We start from the raw sequence: 20,479 nt of genomic DNA on the forward strand, positions 1-20,479 counted from the left end.
ATTACCTAGAATTTCCTCTATAGTCTAAATGCTTCATAATCTCATGAAGTACCTCTTTCTCTTGAGCAAAATTGTATGTTTATGTTGTCAGTGTTCAGTTCCCTAGATATTCACTGACACCTGCCAGAAGATTTTAAGATTACTGAGCAACAAAAAAACTTATGATACAGAGGACAAGAGATGCATAATTGACTACTGATAGTGTTTAAGAACACAATCTGGATTGCTTGGCTATAGCTTCAGATAGCAAAATAACTGCTAACTTACATAACTCCTGACAAGGAATTGAGCACAACTCATATGGAAAAGGGAATGGATTGCATAGAGAATTGCTGATCTGGGAGGTAGAGCCAAGATGGCAGAGTAATGTCAAAGGCTCACCTGAGCTCTGCCCCAAACCCCTCCAAATATCTTTAAAATGACTCTAAACAAATTCTAGAGCAGCAGAACCCACAAAAAAGACAGAGTAAAACAAATGTCCAATCCAGACAACTTGGAAGGTTGGCAGGAAAGGTCTGTTGCAGTCCAGCACAGGGCATACCTGGCCCCACAAACCAGGAGCAGGCCTTCAGAATGACTGAATCAGCAACAGTGACTGCTTCTGGAGCTCTCAGTCCACAGACAGTAAGGGGGGGGGGTCAAACAACAGGTCAGAAGGAAATTAAAGGGGTCTTTTTGTTGGCACTGAGGCAGGACTCTGTTGCTTTGCCCATACTCTGACCTGGGACCCAGTCCTGGGTGGCAGTCCCAGGGTAAAGAGGAGCACTAGCATGTCAGAGCTTGCAATCAGTAGAGAGTGAACCCTCCTCACAGTTCCAGGGCAAAAAGTAGTGCTTGTGGTCACTCATAGACCAGAGCACAGACCAGGAAAGTAATAAACAATTTTCCTTATATCATACCACTTTGGAAGAACTGAAAATTTACAGGTCTCTAGAAGTATCTCTGAAAACAGCTGCACCAAACCCCTGAAGCTTGGGATAGCACATCCTCCACCCTGAAAGCAGAGCCCCATTTGAACAAAGAGTTAAAAGTCAAAAAAAAAGGCTGGAAAAATGGGCAAACAATGGGAAAAAACTCTGACTGTAGAAAGTTACTATGGTGACAAGGAAGATTAAAACACTCACTCAGAAGATAACAAAGTCAAAGCCTTTTGACTACATCCAAAGCCTCCAAGAAAATATATGAATTGGTCTCAGGCCATGGAAGAGCTCAAAAAGGATTTTGAAGATCAAATAAGAGAGACAGAGGAAAAATCAGGAAGAGAAATGAGAGTGATACAAGAAAATCATCAAAAATGAGTCAACAGCTTGGTAAAGGACACACAAAAAATACGGAAGAAAATAACGCCATAAAATAGACTAGGCCAAATGGTAAAAGAGGTCCAAAAAAATCCCATGAAGAGAAGAATGCCTTAAAAAGCAGAATTGGCCAAACGGAAAAGGGAAAATTCACTAAAGAAAATAATTCCTTAAAAATGAGAATGGAGCAAGTGGAAGCTAATGGCTTTATAAGAAATCAAGAAACAACCAAACAATGTATTATATGATATAGTAAATGCTAGTTATAGCAAAAGACAAGAAAAACAAATTGGGGGAATAAGTATAACCAAAGAAGAAATAAAACTGTTACCTTTTAAAGTTTATGGTGGTTTACTAAGAGAATCCTAGAGATTAAACTAAATTTAAGTAATTAATAACCAATAAAGTATCACTAACTTTAACTGAATTCCTACCCCATTTTGTGATGCCCCATTCTGTCACTGAGGCAAAACATGGTTCTATTGGGTTGTACCAACGAAGCAAAAACTCTAGGGTGTCCTATCTACCACACCTGAAAAGGTTTTGAAAGGGACCAGTCTCACATTCTGTCATCCAAAGATCAGGCTAACTAAGAGAGGAGAGGATCATACCAGAAGTAGGCCATCGGCAATTCTGAAATGAATTTTCTTTTTTGCCATGGCAATCATTAAAGGATCAAGAAGAATTGCAATGTGTATTGATGGAGGAAGCAGCCACACTGATGAAATCTTGGATCCATCAAAGCAAAGGTATACAAAAACTTGGAACACAGAAATTCCAATGAAAACAATTTAAAACAGGTAACTATGGTTCAGACTACATATTCTCAGGTCCCCTTGACCATGTTTTTCAGGAAATGTGTTCCCCATTACCTCACACACCCTGTGTGTTCCAATGAGTGTGTTCTTCCATTTGTTTATTTAGTTTTGAGTCACTGCTTCTACTGTGTTTCTGTGTTTCTTTCTCTTTCAGTCCAAAATGACCTACTCATTTATGAAAGCCAGTAGCTTTTACAGAGTGTTTGGAAATAATACCAGAGAATGGGAAGAGAAGTGCATGTTAGTTTACTATAGATTAGGGACCTTGATGGGAATTATATACTTTTTGATGTGTTCTATTCCAGAGTTGTCATTATTGCTTCTCTTTTAGATATATACACCATGTCACAAATATAAAAGTGACAGAAAATAGTATGTATGATACCTAGATATTTTGAAGCTCATTGTTATTTTATCAGAAAAGTCTAAGGTTTCCTTACATGCATAAATATCTTCTTCTCACACTTCCCCACTCCTTGCTTATCCTACCACCCTTGCCATTATTTTAATTGAAGTGAGGGAAATGTTTCAGCGAGAGTGCTGTGTTTGGTACTCCATAAGCAACAAGGTAAATAAGGAAAATAAGGAAAATTCCAATTTGCATTTATTGATCTTAGGTTTTCCATCCAGCAATGTGTAAACAAATGCAGACATCCAACGTGGCCTGAATTCCATTTATCAGGACAGCTATAACATATAGTCTGTTATAGAGTCATCTCAGTCATATCTGACTATCCATGACCCCATTGGGGGTTTTCTTGGCAAAAATATTGGAGTGGCTTGCCATTTCCTTGTCTAGCTCATTTGACAGATGAGGAAACTGAGGCAAACAGGGTTAAGTGACTTTCCCAGAGTCACACAGCTAGTGTCTGAAGCTGAATTTGAACCATGGCTGGCAATCTATCCACTGCACCTAACTGTCCATAATCAACACTACTGTCCTCATTAACTGCCATAGCAACTGTAGGATCTGCCCAGCAGCTGATACATACAAAATATCAGAGTCAGAAAATTCTGACTTGGAAATCAAGTCCAACCCAAAGTGAAGAGAATTTCTACTACAATAAACTTATCAAATGGCCATCCAGGCTTTGCATGAAGATCTCCAGTGTAAGGTAATACACTACTACCTGACATGGCCCATTCCACTTTTGGATAGCTCTAATTGTTATGGGAAATTTTCCTGACGTACAACATAAATTTGCCTCTTTGTAACTTCCCCAACCCCAATATTGTTACTAAATCTGCCTTCTATGGCCAAGCAGAACAGGTCTGATCCCTACTGCACATGACATTATTTTCAAATACTTGAATGAATGAATGAATGAATGAATGAATGAATGAATGAATGAAGCATTTTCAAAGCCTACTATGTGAAAAGCATTGTGCTTAGTGCTGGAGGTACAAATAGAAAAGTAAAATGATCTCTGTTCTCAAGGCACCCACATTAGGGAGAAACATATGGAAGATTTCAAAATACAAGTCAGATGGAAAGGTCCCATGATCCTTAGGTTGCAACAGCAAAGTGCATGATAATGCCTGTTCTTTAATGTCATTTCCATTGATACAATTATATCCATTTCTGATGTTGAACCATTTCACAGTATCATAGACTTTGATGACAAAAATTTTCATTTTTGAGTTTTCAAAAAATGTGACTGCAGCATGTATAGCCAACAACAATACCTGTAGATCAACTGCCACCAACAGGCAGTAGGCATGGGAGCCTTGGCACTGGCAGCAGCACCACTCCCCAAAGCCACTGGTTCCACTTCTAGCCAAGCCCTCACAGCCATTAAGTCTTCCCTATGTCTTCTTTTCTCCATGCTAAATATCTCTTGTCCCTTCAACTGATTTTCATAGTAGACGAATTCAGTTACAGTTGCCTTTTCTGGACATACTCCAGCTTACCAATTTCCACTCTGGATGTGGGCCACACAAATGAATTAATACTCCAGATGAGTTATCACCTCCTTGTTCTTAACAAAAAAAAATACCACTTTTAATGAGATTAAAGCACCAGCTTTCAGGATTACATTATGACACTATTAATTTATATTGAGATTACAGTCTAATAAGACCCCCCCCAAGATTTTCTTCAGATGAACTGCTATCTAAGCATCTCATCATCTTATACAGTAAGTAAATTTCTTGAACTTAAATGTCAGTCTTTATATTTAACCCTATCAGGTATCATCATATTAGATTCAGCCCAATTTTTTAGCTGTCAAAATCTTTTTAGATCCTGACTCTGCTTTCCACTCCATCAGCCCTCCTAGCTTTCTGTCATCTACAAATGTCACAAGGATGCTATCTTTTTATCCAATCTTACATGCAATTTTAAAATGAAAGTTCAAAGTGAAACTAAGATTTAAAAATTGTTTCTCCAGTAGTTATCACAGATCCTAGTAGGAATTTAATGCTCATTGATGACTTATTGATTGCCTGACATATTCTGAATATTTATTAGAAGAACACACCTTTATGGTTAGATATCCATATATCATTTTTTCAATATATTCAAATACATCCAGTCCCACTGAAATAAGTTTCAAGTATTAACCATGAAGCCAAGTAATGGTATATTTATTTATGGAGTTGAACTGGCATGTAAATCCACAGAATATATTTAATTTGAGAAAATATTAGATTATTGAGTTTTCTCCAATTTTAGCCAAGACATTCTAGACCAAAGAGAATTTGGTTCTGACTGCACACTATGGTACTAGAAATTCATTGTTATATAACAAAATATAGCTAGCCATTTTCACTTGGAGAACCATAAAAAAGTGACATATAACATATAATCAAAGCATTTCATTAGCATTATTTCATTCAACAATTGAAATCAGGTGCTAGGAGACAATGGCTATAGTAGCTACAACACTAGGGCTGACAATCAAGAGAACTAGATATCAGTCTAATCTCTCTCACTAACTCATTTTAGGAGGGGGAAAAAACACTTCACCCCTCTTGGTCTCAGTTCCCTTATCTACAAAATGAGCAAATTTGACTTGATGGTCTCTAAGATTCAGTAGAGCCTTAAAATTCAATCCACTAAGAGACAATGAAAAGTCCTATGGGAAGTCTACCTATCCATAGCAAGTTATATGTGAGGGCAAAAGCAAAGTAAGCAATACAGAAATATAGGTTTAGGGGGTAGCTAGGTACTGCAGTGTATGGAGCACTGGCCCTGAAGTCAGGAGGACCTGAGTTCAAATAGAGCCTCAGACCTAACACTTGACACTTACCAGCTGTGTGACTCTGCGCAAGTCACTTAACCCCAAACGCATTAAAAAAATGCATATATAAATATATATATAATTTAGCAGAGTCAGATAACAAAGGATTGGAAAATTAGAATGAAATACAATGTTTTTTTCATTTAAAAATATCTAAAAGCATGAATTTATCACCTTGAAATGCAAGGTGGTAAATATTAAAGATAGCAAAATTGGAACATAGATGATAGCTATCTGGAAGCCAGTAGGATAAAGGAGTCAGATCTAAAACTGACCTTCACAAAAAAAAAAAAAATTAGCCATAGGAACAGCTGGCCATTGGAATATACTACTAAAGAGGGTGATCAAGTCAACATCTGCAGATCTTCATGAACAGACAGACAAAACACTAGCTGGGGTATAGTAGTGACTCACTTGCAAAGTCCAGAACACCACAGCTGATGGTGAGGGTATGTACAGCATAAAGATAAAAGAACATAGCAAAAACACAGAATAACACTGCAAACTGGGGCCACAAATTTAAACAAACATCAGATGATAATATAAGTAAAATTGTCATGGTCTAGTTAATATTGTCTGGAGACGTTTCTTTTTGAGATTCTATGCATCCCTGAACACAGAACTTTAATGAGCATAATAAAGAGCTTTCATTGTAAATTATGGCTAAGTTGTAAAAACTGCTTTCATCCAAAATGGACAGTAATCTTTTTCTATAGAAAAAGTCCATAAAATTAGAAATGAACTTATCAAGGTCTTCAAATGTTGAGTGAATATGTAACATATATATGGCAATTGTTTAAAGCAAATAGAAGAAAAGAGAGCAAAAAGATATGAGGAATAAGGAACAACCATCAACTATGTAAAATTTTTCCTTTCCAATTGAAAAGGGTTGGTTACATTTTGTACTATTGTAAACATGGGTGTTAACTGAATACATCAATAAATCACTCATCCCAATTGAAGTAATTATCAAGATGCTATACCTTGATAGGTTTATCAAGTGACAGTACATCTTTTGAATCTATCATACAGTGAAAGGGCATTAAACTGATGTGAATAACTTAGTTAATTAATTTGGAAAAGAACAGAAAACTTCCAAGACATTGGATGAAAAGAAATGACTACACGGGAAGTAAGTTGAGAGTGATTCAATTCCCCAATGCCTTTCCTAAATGTAGGTATATCAAACACTAATTTTTAATGTACATCAGGTTCTATTGTTGGATTATTTATTCTGTTCTATTGATTTGTTGCTCCGTGTTTTTTCTAGTAATACATAATCCTCATTACTGCCTAATACTGCATTTTTATATAATGGTAGTACTAGTTCCTCTTTGCTGGTTTTTTTAAAATATAGTTTTTATTCATGTTCTTTTACTTCTATTTTCTGTTCATTTTGTTCTTTTTTTTCTATGAAACAGTCTAGTGTTATTTCATTGGCATTGTATTTAATCTGCAATTTATCTTGGAAAATAGCTCTACAGTTACCACATTTATTTGAACTAAACATAACAAGAACATACCTTGCCACTTATCCAGATCTTTATTTGTGTTAAAGTTTTCTTTATATGTCTTTGTGTATGTTTGATAGCTAATGCCCAAATATTTCACCCATCTTGTTATTTTAGAGTATTTTTCTTTCTATGTGTTTCTCATGATTTTTGTTGATGGTATATAGCAATAAATATGATTGGGAGTGAGAAGAGGTGAGCTTCTATAGCCCATTACTTTACTGAAGTCATCACCTCCATTAATTTTTTTGTTGACTGATTTGCCTATACACAGAGAGAGAGAGAGAGAGAGAGAGAGAGTCAACTTTCCTGTTGGTAGACACACTTAAATTTCATTGTTGCTATATATTGCTTTAATTCTTGGCCTATTGCTAAAATTTTGAAGACTACAATCTAGTGGAGACAAATGTACACATATTTGTTCCAATACTGCTTTCAGTGGAAATGTTACCAGTGTTTCTCCATCATATATAATATTACCTCATGGTTTCAAAGAATTTCTCTCATATTGTAGAATGAATGTTTTCCCATATTTTCCAACTTGTTACATAAATAAGAACTATATTTATTGAAGACTAGCTCTAGATCTAATTATATTGTCTTATAGTCCTTGTTGTCTCTTGTTAATAAAATGTATTATGTCTATTGTTTTCCTTTATTAAACCTATCTTGCAATCTATGTCTAAAACTTGCTTACTACAAGATGGATATTTTAATGCACTGTTATATTCTATTTTTATTTTACTTAGCATTTTACATCATGATTCATAATCATGTTGATCTATAATTTTCTTTCTCACCTTTGTCTTTGTTGACATTAAAGAACAATGCCATATTTGTCTCTTAGAAGCTGGATGGATAGTCTACATAGCACAAAACTTAGTTGTTCTTATAAAGTTGGGTAGAATTTGCTTGTGAATTTGTGCCCAATGTTTTTTTGCAGAGGACTCTTTAATGGTCTCTCTGATTTCTTCTTCTGAAATTGTTCTATTTATGTTATTCACTTCTGGTTTTATTAATCTGGTTTTTTTACTTTTGTAAATAATCATCCATTTCTTTTAGGTTTTCAAATATATTAGCATAGAGCTTTGTATAGTAATCTCTGAGAATTTTCTTTTTTTCTCCTTATCATCATAGCCATTATTGTTGCTAAAATCATGTAACAGAGCTGTGAGAGGGACCACCATTCAGAGGTAAATACAGAAAAAGCATCAGACACAGTACTTGGCTTCAAAGAGTATGGCCCATCTCAGAACAACTAAAAATGAAAATATGCAATGAACGAAAAATCATTTATTAAGCACTTACTATATGCCAAGTACAATACTTAAAATTTAAAGTATTTGTACTAGTCAATAATGAAGGTGAATTCTAGCAAATATTCAATATTCTTCATTTCAGAAACATGAAAAATATTCAGCCAACTTTATTTTCAGAAGGTGTAGTATTACATATTAACATAATCACTGACTATAATAATGTATCAGCTATAGGTAAATAATATCTTTGAAAAAATAATATTCATTTTATGTGATACCCTGTATGGTCTGTGAGAACTCAGAAATGATAAAACAAGCTGTGTGGGAGTGTGAGGGAATGTCTCATAGATTAGAGGAGACTTAGTACAAACCTAAAATACAAGTAGCTTAATAACTGCAGTGACTACAGCTGACCAACGCAGTGCACACTTATAAGGAACAAAGGTGCTTCAGAGTAAAAGTTTCAAGGAAGCATAAGATTCCTGGGAGAAATAGCAATAGTTAGGATGCCACATACCAGTAAGTATAGTTTCTTAATAGGCAAAGACTTGATTATTAGAAATCTGAGTTCTTTTAACCAAAATCCATTTCAATTACCAGCCTGGATACCTGGTGGGAAACAGTATATGCTCAGGCAGGTCTTCAAAATGGCAACCGCTGAACAACACTTAAATACTTCAAGAAGCCGTAATCTCATCTGTATGGGGTCTTTCCTCCACCCACACAAATCACAATCCTTCTACAACTTAATAAACTGTTGTGAGTTGCTGAGGTCTAAAAAAAAATTGTTCCATGGCCAACAAAATAATAAGCTTCTCCAAGGCCAGGAAAGCCCAGTAGGACCTCCCAGGAGTGTCCTCTCATATACCTTTCAAGAGTACAGGGTTACCTCCATGCCATAGTCAGGAATCCAGGCAGAATTTTAGTGGAAGCAAATCCCATTACTCACTGGGAAAGAAAAGAAAAACCAATGTAGTGCAACTATGAAGTTAATAGCTTGCAGAATCATTGAATAAATGAGAAGGAAAGGAAGGGAAGAGAAAAGAAGGGAAAGGAAGCAAGGGAGGAAGGAAGAGAAAGAGGGAGGAAGAGAAAGAAAGAAAAGAAAAAAGAAAGAGAAAGAAAGAAATTGGGAGGGGGGAGAAAATAAGGGAGGAAGGGAAGGAAGGAAGGAAAGAGAAAAAGAAAGTTAGTTTTCATTTCCCTACTTATTGTTACTGAGGATTTCCACAGCTGCAGAAATTGGGGCCAAATATGGAGAATCTCCCAAACCATCAGCCTAAGACTGCACAATGTAACTGACAATGATAATGCATGTTTACAATACTTTATAGTCAACAGAAGACATTACATAATTAAAGGAAGTGGGCATTTCAGACTTCTCATGCTCAAATGCTATTTTTGATTCACTTCTAACTTCCTTATTTAAACATTCTTTCCCCAAAATTAGCCAAGAGATTCTTTTTCAGTGAGCACAAGCCACATGGAAAGTTACAATTTTTAAGTTCCTGCCATTTCTGAGTCCCCTTAGTCAAATACAGAATAATTTGCTTGGTCTCCATAAATCTAACTTTTAAAAAGAATTGCATCTGGCCTATGATCAAGCATAGAGATTTTCATCCTAAAAGGATAATTTTATAAGCACAATGAACAATCAACATTGGAAATGCCATGTTCTGAATGACAGAGTAAATTATCAGAGCAGGTAGGTTCTCGATGAGCTAAGAGAGTGATAAGGGTAAACCTTATCTCACTAACTAATATGAAGTGAATGAAGGCAAATTACTATAATTTCAAGTAGCATATAGATGCACCACATATACTAGAAACATAATCTCAAGGGCTATATATCTACCTCACTGTTTCTCTAAAGTACCTTAGAGCATTCTGGCCTATCAGATGTATCCCTACCATTGAGTCTGCTAGATGTGGATAGCTAAAGAGCAACAGAGGTGGTGGACCACCCTGGTGTACACCTGTGAGGAACGGAATTGTTTTTTTCTCAGTAAAATTTTAGGCCAGCTATGAATCTAGGAGAAATAATCAACAAGCCACAGCACATATTTCAGACATCAGGCTTAGCCTTCACATGTACTTTGTGTAGAAAGGATCCCATAACTCTACAGCTATGACCAAACACACACAGATAATGATTCACCACCAGAGTTCACTATCTTCTTCCTTCTCCATTTCCAGCCCCAACACATCTCTTCCACCTAAATTCTCCATCTCTAGTGATAGCATAATTATTTTCCTACTCATGTTAAAAACCTCAAAGTCATCTTTGGTTCCTCTCTCTTCTCCCTCTTTCATCCAGTTAGTCACCAAATATTGCTGATTATTTTTTAATGTTGGCCATATATATCCACTCCTCCCATTCCCACTGCTACTACCTTTGTTCAGGTTATCATTACCTAACAATTGAACTTTTATAATAACCTCCAAAGTAGCTTTCCTGCTTCCATTCCCTCCCACACTCCATCCAAATCATTGCATATACAATAACCAGAATCACCTTCTTCAAGTAGTATTTTAACTATATTTTCCTCTGCTTGGAAGCCTTCAAAAATCTCCCATTTCCAACAGAATTAAATATGATTTCCACAGCATATTGTTGAAGACCCTCCATGATCTATGCCCAACCTTCATTTCCTACTTTATCTTCCAAATGCAAACCCTTTTCTTCAGTCAAACTGAATAATTCTTTGTTCCTTGAACATACCACTCTCTATCCTATCTGCATAATTTTGTCCATGCAATTGTGTCCACCAGAACACCCACTCCCCTGTGCAATCTACACTTGTCAAAACTCTCCTCATCCTTCAAAGCAAACTTCAAGAGGAAGACACAGAACTGGTTTAATAAAAAGGAAACGCCCCAAAAATGTTGATTAATGAATAGATGTCAATTGCTGAGCGTCTGTAGTAGACTATCATAGAGCAGTTTTGGGGCCATATTTTGTTCAATGGGGTTTTTTTAATCAGTGGCTTGAATAAGAAATAGACTCAATGCTTACCAACTTAGTGAGTGACACAAAGCAAATATCATAGCTAATACATTAAACTGCAGAACTGAGATGCCAAGTAATTTCAATAAACCAGAAGAGTGAATTGAAACTAATAAAATATGTGCTTGCCTCAGTATTTCCAGGATCCATAATAATTTTTTGCATAGGATTCCCTCCTCTACTGTAGATTGAAATCTTCATATTTTAATTAATGAATTAGCTTTCATATTTTCAGTGGCTGAAAAAAATCATCACCTTATGGATAACAATGTGAAGATGAACTTCTATGAACTAAACTAGATCTATCCTCATTCAGAGACCTACATACTCTCAACAGGCTCAAACCTGAAGCACTGACAGCTAAAACCTGTCAAACCTTGTGTTTCACTGGAACAGCCTTTGGGAAACCAAGGTCACTTCCACGCCCAATAAGAGTAGGTTTCTGTGAACGTAAGTGAAGTTTTATAGGTATGAATATAACACCCATCACTTGGTTTCAAAATATCAGCTGCCCAGATATAAGATGAAGGGAATATGGGCAGATGGCAGCCTATTTGAAAAAGACAGAGATTCCAGTAGACTGCAAGTTCACTTTAATGCAGTGTTATGACATGGAAGCAAAAAAAAAAAACAGGCTAATACAATTTTAATCTGCATTAATAGAAGTAAAATATCCAGAAGCAGAGGGTGTACTGTACCTTGACCTGCTGGACCAAATTTGTAATATAGCATCTAGTTCTGTGTATTACATTTATGAGGGATTAATAAACTAGAAGGCTTCCAGAGGAAAGTGAATAGGAAAATAAAAGGGACTAGAAATAATGTTTTAGAGGTATTAGTTGAAGGAACCATGTAGCCCAGAAAATAAGAGTCTTGAAGAGACTATGATCTCTATCTTCATTTATCTAAAGGGTTACCATTTGGAAGGAGAATTAAAATTGTTCTATTTGGTTCCAAAGGGAATAATTAGGGCCGATAGGTTGAAGTTGCAGGGATGTAGCTTTAGGCTTAATATAAGGAAAAACTTCATAAATTAGTTTGGAAAAGCAGAATGGCCTGATTTAAGAAATAGTGGGCTAATTCCCATTTGACATCTTCAATAGAGGATGAATTGACACTTACTTGAGTTCTTGAAGATTGAAGGCAAAAGGGGAAGGCAAAGGATGAGATAGATAGACAGTATCATGAAAACAATGAATATAAACTCGGACAGACTTCAAGAGATAGTGGAGAATAAAAGGACCTAGTATGCTATGCTTCATGGAGTCATAAAGAGTCAGAAATGACTGAATGACTGAAAAACAAAAGAATATGATATTCATATTTTAGATAAAGATTGAATTTGATGGTTCCTGATTCTATGATTCTGTGAAATACCACCTCTTCTATGAAGCCTTCTCAAATCACCTTAGGTTAAAAGATAATTTTCTCTTCTGAACACCTATAACAATTTGTATTCCTCTTAATGGGATTTCTCACAGTCTGCCCAATATTATACTGATTTGTTTGTGTGTGTTTCTCATTTACCCTCCTAGAGCGAAATAACTTCTCAGTAACTATGCACATATTTTAACCCCCACATAACCTAGTAGTGTGTTTACCTAGCAATTGTTCAATAAATACTGAGTAGAGAGGATTCTGGGAAGATGGTAGAATAGGTCAGAAAACTTTCCACTCTCCAAATTTCCTCCACAAAAAAGATAGAACATCACCCCAGAGCAACAGAAATAAATGTGAGATAAAGCAGTTGTCCTCTTAAGACAATTTGAGAAGACCCAAAAAAAGACCCTACCTCCATGGGTGGAAGTTTGGCCTGAGTGAAGTGCAGAACACCTTTAAAGCAGCTCTGCAGAATCAGCAAACAAGCCCTGGGGGCCTCTGGGTTCAGAGAGAGCCTCAGCCTTAGAAGCTTTCATGTTGCAGATAGTGTAGGAGTCTGTCCTTTAAGTAGGAGAAGATTGAAGGACCTTCCATTGTCAAGGGACTTCAAGCACAGCTGTGTTGACCACACACATCCTGGACTGTGCCCGTAGAGAGAAGGAGCTAGCCTGGAGAGTGCAGTGGCAACGGGCGGGGACTTTGTTGGCTGTGGGCACTTGCAGGAGAGCAGAGTTCCTGATTTCAGTTCCAGGGCAGAGAGGACAATTGTAGTTTATAGTCACTGAAGGGATCACAGGGAGCACTGGCAGGACAGTACAGCTAAGGGTCCTAGCCGTGGCTTAGGAGTAGAGAGGAGAACCCAAGGTTGGGCCTCAAGATAGACTTCATAAAATAACAACAAGAAGGACCTGAGGCTTGGGGTATCATTCCCCATACCTCAGGACTACAACTTGATTATACTAATAGCTGCTAAAATAAATAAATGAATAAATAAATGAATGAATGAATAAATAAATAGATAAATATATAGATAAATGAGTAAATAAATAAATGAATGAATGAATGAATGAATGAATGAATGAATGAATGAATAGAAATCAGTATGCAAAGGACAAAGAACCCAACCATAGATAGTTAATATGCGGATAGAGAAGATCTGGGTTCATATTAAGGGAAACATAATGGAGCTAAAAAAAAAAACACTCCTTTTTCAATAAGATCTATCAAATGGTTCCAAGCATAAAAAGAGTTCTTGAAGGAATTTTAAAAAGACTTTGAAAATCAAATAAAAGAAATCAAGGAAAAATTAGGGAGAAAATAAGAGCAATCCAAGAAAATAAAAAAAAAATATGAGAAGAAAGTCAGCCAACTGGAAATGGAGAATCAAAAACTTAAGGAAGAATATAATTCCTTGAAAACTAGAACTGGGCAATGATAAGCTAATGACATTCTAAGACACCAAGAAATCATAAAACAAAATCAAATGAATGAAAAAAAATAGAAGAGAAAAATGAAACATCTCATCAGAAAAAAACAACCAATCTGGAGAACAAATCAAGGAGAAATAACATAAGAATAATTGTACAATCTGAAAATTACAATAAAAAAGAACCTTGCTATAACATTACAAGAAATCATCAAGAAATATTGCCCTGAAGTTCTATAACAAGAAGACAGAGCAGAAATAGAAAAAATCCACCAATCACCACCTAAAAGAGATTCCAGAAGGAAAACTTACAGGAGACAGCCAAGTTTCAAAGCTCCCAGGTTAAGGAGAAAATGTTGGAAGCAACAACAACAACAAAAAAAAAAACAATTTAAATATCATGGAGCTACAATAAGGATTACACAAGAGCTAGCAGTTACTACATTGAAGGACTATATTCTGTAGGGCAAAAGAGCTGGGGTTATGACCAAGGGTAACTTATGCAACAAAGTTAAGTATAATCCTGAATGGAAAAAGTTGAACATTTAATGAATTCAGACTTTCAGGTTTTGTGACAAAAACCCCAGAACTTAAGGGAAAATTCAACATATAACATCCAGGAGAAATATAAGAATATAAGAAAAATAAGAAACATTAAAGGGCAATTATAAGGGACTCAATAAAGTCAAATTGTTTATTTTGTATATGTGAAAATATTAGCAGCACTTATGATTGTCATCCTTAGTTGGGTACTTTGAAAGAAAAGCTTGGGCTGAGCTGAGTATGATGGGGTGATTCAAAAAAATAAAACTGTAGGGAGAGATAAAATGGAGCAATTATCTCATACAAATGAGGCACAAAAGGAAAAAATTGATGCAGAAGAAGCTAGTAGGGGGAGAGTGGGTAGTACTGGAACCTTACTGTCATTTGGAATGGGTTAAAAAGGGAAAACATATATCCAGAAGGGTATAAAAGTTTTCTAAATTCAGAAAGAGATAAGTGGACAAGGGGAGAGGATGAAGGAAGAGGACAAGGGAGGGACTCTTAGAGGGCTGGGTAGGTTAAGGAAGAGGAGGGCAAAGTAATGGGTAAAAGTAAAGCTGAGTAGTGAAGAGGGATAAGGTAAATAGGGTGAGGATAGTGAGGAAAAATAGGAAGAAGGAAAAATACACAAGTAATTATCACTTAAAATGTGAATGAGATGGATTTTACCCATGAAACAGAAATGTTTAGCAGATTAAACATTTGAATTCAACAATATGTTGCTTTCAGTAAGCATTTTTTAAAATGAGAGATACACACAAAGATAAAATAAAGGGGAGGAGTAGAATTTAGTACGTAAAAAAAGCAGGGGTAATAATCATGATCTCAGACAAAGTAAAGTTAAAACAGATTTAATCAAAAATGAAAAACAGAAAAATTACATTATATGCCAGCAATATTATTCAGTATTGTTTTAGACCATTTAAATTGCTTAGTATAAAATACCTAAGTATATATCTACCCAAACATAACTATATGTTTGGGCACAATATGAACTATATTAACATAAATATAAAACACTTTTTATAAAAATAACTTACATCAAATAATTGAAGTAATATTTATTGTTCATGGGTAGGTAAGTCCAATATAATTTTAAATGACAATTTTACTTAACTAATCTATTTCTTCGATATTATCCCAATTAAATTACTAAAAAATTATTTTACTGAGTTAGGGAAAAATAAGAACAAAGTTCATCTGGAAGAACAAAAGGTCAGGAACTTCAAAGAAACCAGGAGAAGACATATTTAAAGGAAGTAGATTCAGCAGTATCAGACCTTTAAACTATGTTATAAGGTGAGAACATTGTTGAAGTGTAAAAAAGAAATTTCAATTATTTTACATTAAAATTTTCTAACATAAATAAAACCTATGTAGCCAAGAATAGGAGGAATGCAAAAATGGGTGGGGGGGGGATTTTCATAGGCAATCTCTCAGATTGGATGTGATTGGGCTGGAATATTGCTGTGGTGTAGGAAATGAGGAACGGGTTGATTTAGAAAAACACAACTATAACTCCATTATCTCTTACATAGACTACTATATTTGTTCTTCCTGTTTCCAGTCTCTTTCCCTTTCCAGTTCATCCACTACATAGTTGCTCAAATAACTTTCCTAAATATAATCCAGCCCTCTCAACACTATGCCTTCTCCATTCAGACACCATCTCCCCATCAGAACCTTAAACTCTACAATTGGAACAACCCCAAGCTCTGATTGTTAATCTTTCACCTTTTCTTGCCAAGCTCCAGACCTCCACTGCACTCCCCAGACATCTCTTCACTGCGCTCTTCATGTACCTACATTCCAGTTTATGTGTTGTCTTCTCCCATTACAATATAAACTTTTTGAGGATAGGAAGTTAACACAGTTCCTGACACATAGCAAACATTTAATAAACCTTGCTTTCTAGTACTCCCTCTTTCCCTATTCTACCCCATCTGACCTTGTCATTCTCAATCAAAAATTTCAGTGTTTCCCTATTATTCTCTATTTCTTATTCTCTCACAATACTGGTTCCTTCCCTATTGACTTTAAATATCCCCAAATTGGCCCTATGCTTATAAAACTTTCCGCAGATCTTTCCATCCCCTAAAGACATCATTCTGTATCTTTTCTCTCTCAGCCAAATTTTTATAAAAACTATCAACTCATTGTCACTACTTCCTCACTCTCTTTCTATTTCTTTCTATCTGTCTCTCTTCTTCATTCATCTCTCTCTCTCTCTCTCTCTCTCTCTCTCTCTCTCTCTCTCTCTCACACACACACACACACACACACACACACACACACACACACTCACACACCCGTCTTTAGGGATAGGGATGGGTTAATGTGTGGATTAAGTGCATGAGATGAGATTAAGCTCACATCTTAGATCAGATTCTATACAACATTAGTCCCACTAATTAGTCCCAGTAAATTGAAGTCCAGAACTAGAAGTGCCTAGCTTCTGCTATGCTAGAGTGCATTAGGGTATCACTACTTGGCTGCCTGCAGCATCTTGACTGGATTCTTAGGTTCCTAGATTCCTATAGCTCATCTTGATCTCCTGGGCAACACTGGAGATTTTACTCCCTACACCTAGAATGGAAAGAAAAAATAAACATGAAGTCCAAAAACATGAAACCATTTCTTGGAGTCACACGGCAAATGAATGTGGACGGGAAAGAGGGAGTCCTCAGGCCCCCACGTCTTACCACTTGTTGTGAATGGAAGACATGTTTAGCCTCAGTCGTGAAGGTAGCAAATGCCCCACCAGATACTGAGTCCAGCCATTTTCAAGACACTGAGTGTGCCAGCTACTCAGTTAATTGAAAAATTGAAAAACAAACTGTTTCCAACTATGTGCTAGGTCCCTAGATTCCTCTAGTCTCCTGGAAGCAGTTCCCTAGTATCTTCCACATGAGCAGCACCATATTAGATGTTCTAGGCATGTGCTAAGTCCATTACAATCACATATGTAGTAGACTATAGCACTCTACGGTTTACAAAGTGCTTTCCCCACAACAACCCTTTGAGATAGGTAGCACCAGTATCATTAGCCCCATATGACAACCACAAAGAGGTAAAAATGACTTCCCCCTGGTCACAGTCAACAGGGAACAAAGGCAACACTCAACAACATGTGTTCAGGCTCCAAGAATAAGTACTCTTTCTTCTATAAGCCTCTTGCCTCTGAGGAACATATTTTTAACAAACTCTTAATATATTATATCATGTCATAGCAATTATATTATATCATATTATATTGCAAAATAGACTCAAAAGTTCACAATGAAATCCTTATTTACTATTTCTATTCTCAATGTTTCTCTTGCAGAACCAGTACATTATTTGAGTTTCAAGTGTAGTAGAATGGAAAGAGGTCTAGCTCTGTTGCTGGAGGACTTGGATTCAAATCCCTCCTCCAACAACTCCTTGTACGACCTGAGCAAGTCACTAAATTTCTATGGGCTTTAGTCTCCTCATCCGTAAAATGATGGAGTTGGATAAAATGACGTCTGAGGCCCCTTCCAGCTCTACATCTGTAATCCTTATGAAATCCGGGCTATAAAAAGGCAGCATTGTTGACATGAACCAAAGATTTGCTAAGGAAATCCAAGAGGCAAGGGTTACTTTTGAGCTTTCCTATTGAGGACCATGGATCCCAAACTCTAGTCAGCCTAAGCATTACATTGCCATCTCATCATCCAACTAGGCAATTCTCCATGATTCAACAGAAGTCAGAAACTTGAATAGACTCCAACAAATATTTGATCTTAGAATCATAAATAATACTTCTGAGTACCTAAACCCTCTCTCAACATTTTCCAAACCCCTTTCATTAAGGATCTTTTGTATCGTTAAGCTTGGCAAATCACTTTTAATTTGTTGAAACAAAAGTTTTGCATATGTCAAATAAAAATTGGCACTAATAAAAATTAAGAGTAGAATCTGTTAGGGAAAGCATATGTTTATATACACATATGTGTATGTATATATGTATATGTATATGTGTATGTATATATCTATATACATACACATATACATATATGTATATGTGTATGTATATATCTATATATATAAATATAACCATGCTTAATTGTAGCCTGGAGGGGGGAAGAAGGTGGGAAAAAGAACAAAGTAAAAAGTGTACAGCAGAGAACAAAAGAAACCCTACAAGGAAGCAAAGAAAAGATGGACAGCTCTCAACAAAATGCATAGTAGTTAATATACAGGCTTTCTTAAAATGGAAATTGATTGCTATATATTTCGAATCCTCTCTTACATTCTGCTGTGCACATGACATTTTTTCTTTTCTTATTTTATATTTCAGCTTTAATATATGTTTGTAATGTTTCTTTATCTTATCATTCATTTAAGTATTAATTAATAACTAAAAGACAATAAAAATTAACACTTAAAAAGCAGGGAGGCAACATGGTGAAGTGGAAAGGATCACCTCCAAAGAAGACCCATCAGATCTAGATTCTAGTCTCAGCTACTTTCCTTGTTAGCTGTGTAACCTTGAGCAATCAGGTTATAAATATTTATTAAAAACCAGCTACACTCAGAACTAGGTGCTTGATTGATTAGTTGATTGGTTAGTTGAATGAAAGCAATATAAATTTTTCCATATTATAAACTTTCAGTATGCTTATGAGGTAGTGAGTATACATATTATTAGCTTTATTTTACAGATGAGAAAATTAAAGTTTGGGAAAGGTTCTGTAACTTGTGGGAATTTAAACTTGATGCATTCATACAAAACATACATGAGATAAGTTCTTCTATTGCAATAGGGTTTGCTGCACTTTAAAATTAAATATAGCTATGGAGAAAAATTTGGAACTATACCCAAAGGGCTATCAACCTGGGCATACCCTTTGACCCAGCAATACATTTACTAGGCTTGAATACCAAAGAGATAAAAGGAAAAGGAAAAGGACTCACACATACAAAAATATTTAAAAGCTCTTTTTGTGGTGGCAAAGAATTGGAAATTGTCAGGATGCCCATCAATTGGAGAATGGCTGAACAAATTGTGTATGTGGTTGTAACAGAATACTACTGTGCCTTAAGAAATGATGGCCCTTTCCTCTGCCTTACCATGTCATCATACCTGCAGAACTGTCAGCATCCGACGATGTCTATCCCTCCATCATATGCTTGCCTTGGCAAAGCTGCCAGAGATATCTTAAACAAAGGATTTGGCTTTTGGGTTGGTGAAACTGGATATGAAAACAAAGTCCTGCAGTGGAGTGGAATTCTTATCATTGGAAAAGCTTTTGGAACTTTGAAGACCAAATACAAATTGTGTGAGTATGGTCTGACTTTCAGAGAAAAATGGAACAGATAACACTGTGGGAACTGAAATCACAATTGAATATCATATTTGTCAAGGTTTGAAGCTGATATTTGACATTACCTTCTCACCAAACACAGGAAAGAAAAGTGCTAAAATACTCTGCTTACAAATGGGCATAAACCTTGGCTGTAACACTGACTTTGATTTTATTGGACCTGCGATTCATGGGTCAGTCATTTTTGGTCATGAAGTCTGGCTTGCTGGCTACCAGATGACCTTTGATAGTGCCAAGTCAAAGTTAACAAGGAATAACTTTGCAATGGGCTACAGGATTGGAGTCTTCCAACTACATACTAATGTTGATGATGGAACAGAATTTGGAGGTTCAATTTATCAGGAAGCATGTCATGATCTTGATACTTCTGTAAACCTAGATGTCTTATTTCTAAGAGAGATGGTCTAAACAAGGGATGATCCAAATAAGAGCTACATATTAAATATTTAGACAGTTATTTGTTGGCTTCTAGTTAAATTGGTTATCTGTATCTATAGCTACTTACCAAAGCTACAGTAATGCAGTCACCTATATATTATTTAAATGTATTTGACTGTTAAATGGCACTACCCACCAATAATGAAATAGACCTTTATGAAAACTGTACATTTGTGTGCATGTTTGTTTTTATGTTCCTTTTAATAAAT

The 20,479-nt window shown here is 35.9% G+C and overlaps 1 pseudogene; it reads left to right on the forward strand.

The window, feature by feature from the left end:
* The first annotated feature begins 19,579 nt into the window (after positions 1–19,579).
* Positions 19,580–20,240, forward strand: LOC110216117 (non-selective voltage-gated ion channel VDAC2 pseudogene; annotated as a pseudogene).
* The last annotated feature ends 239 nt before the right edge of the window (positions 20,241–20,479 follow it).

This window comes from Phascolarctos cinereus, unplaced genomic scaffold, assembly GCF_003287225.1.
Source record: "Phascolarctos cinereus isolate Bilbo 61053 unplaced genomic scaffold, phaCin_HiC Scaffold_4;HRSCAF=312, whole genome shotgun sequence".
In the NCBI taxonomy this organism is placed as follows: Eukaryota; Metazoa; Chordata; class Mammalia; order Diprotodontia; family Phascolarctidae; genus Phascolarctos; species Phascolarctos cinereus.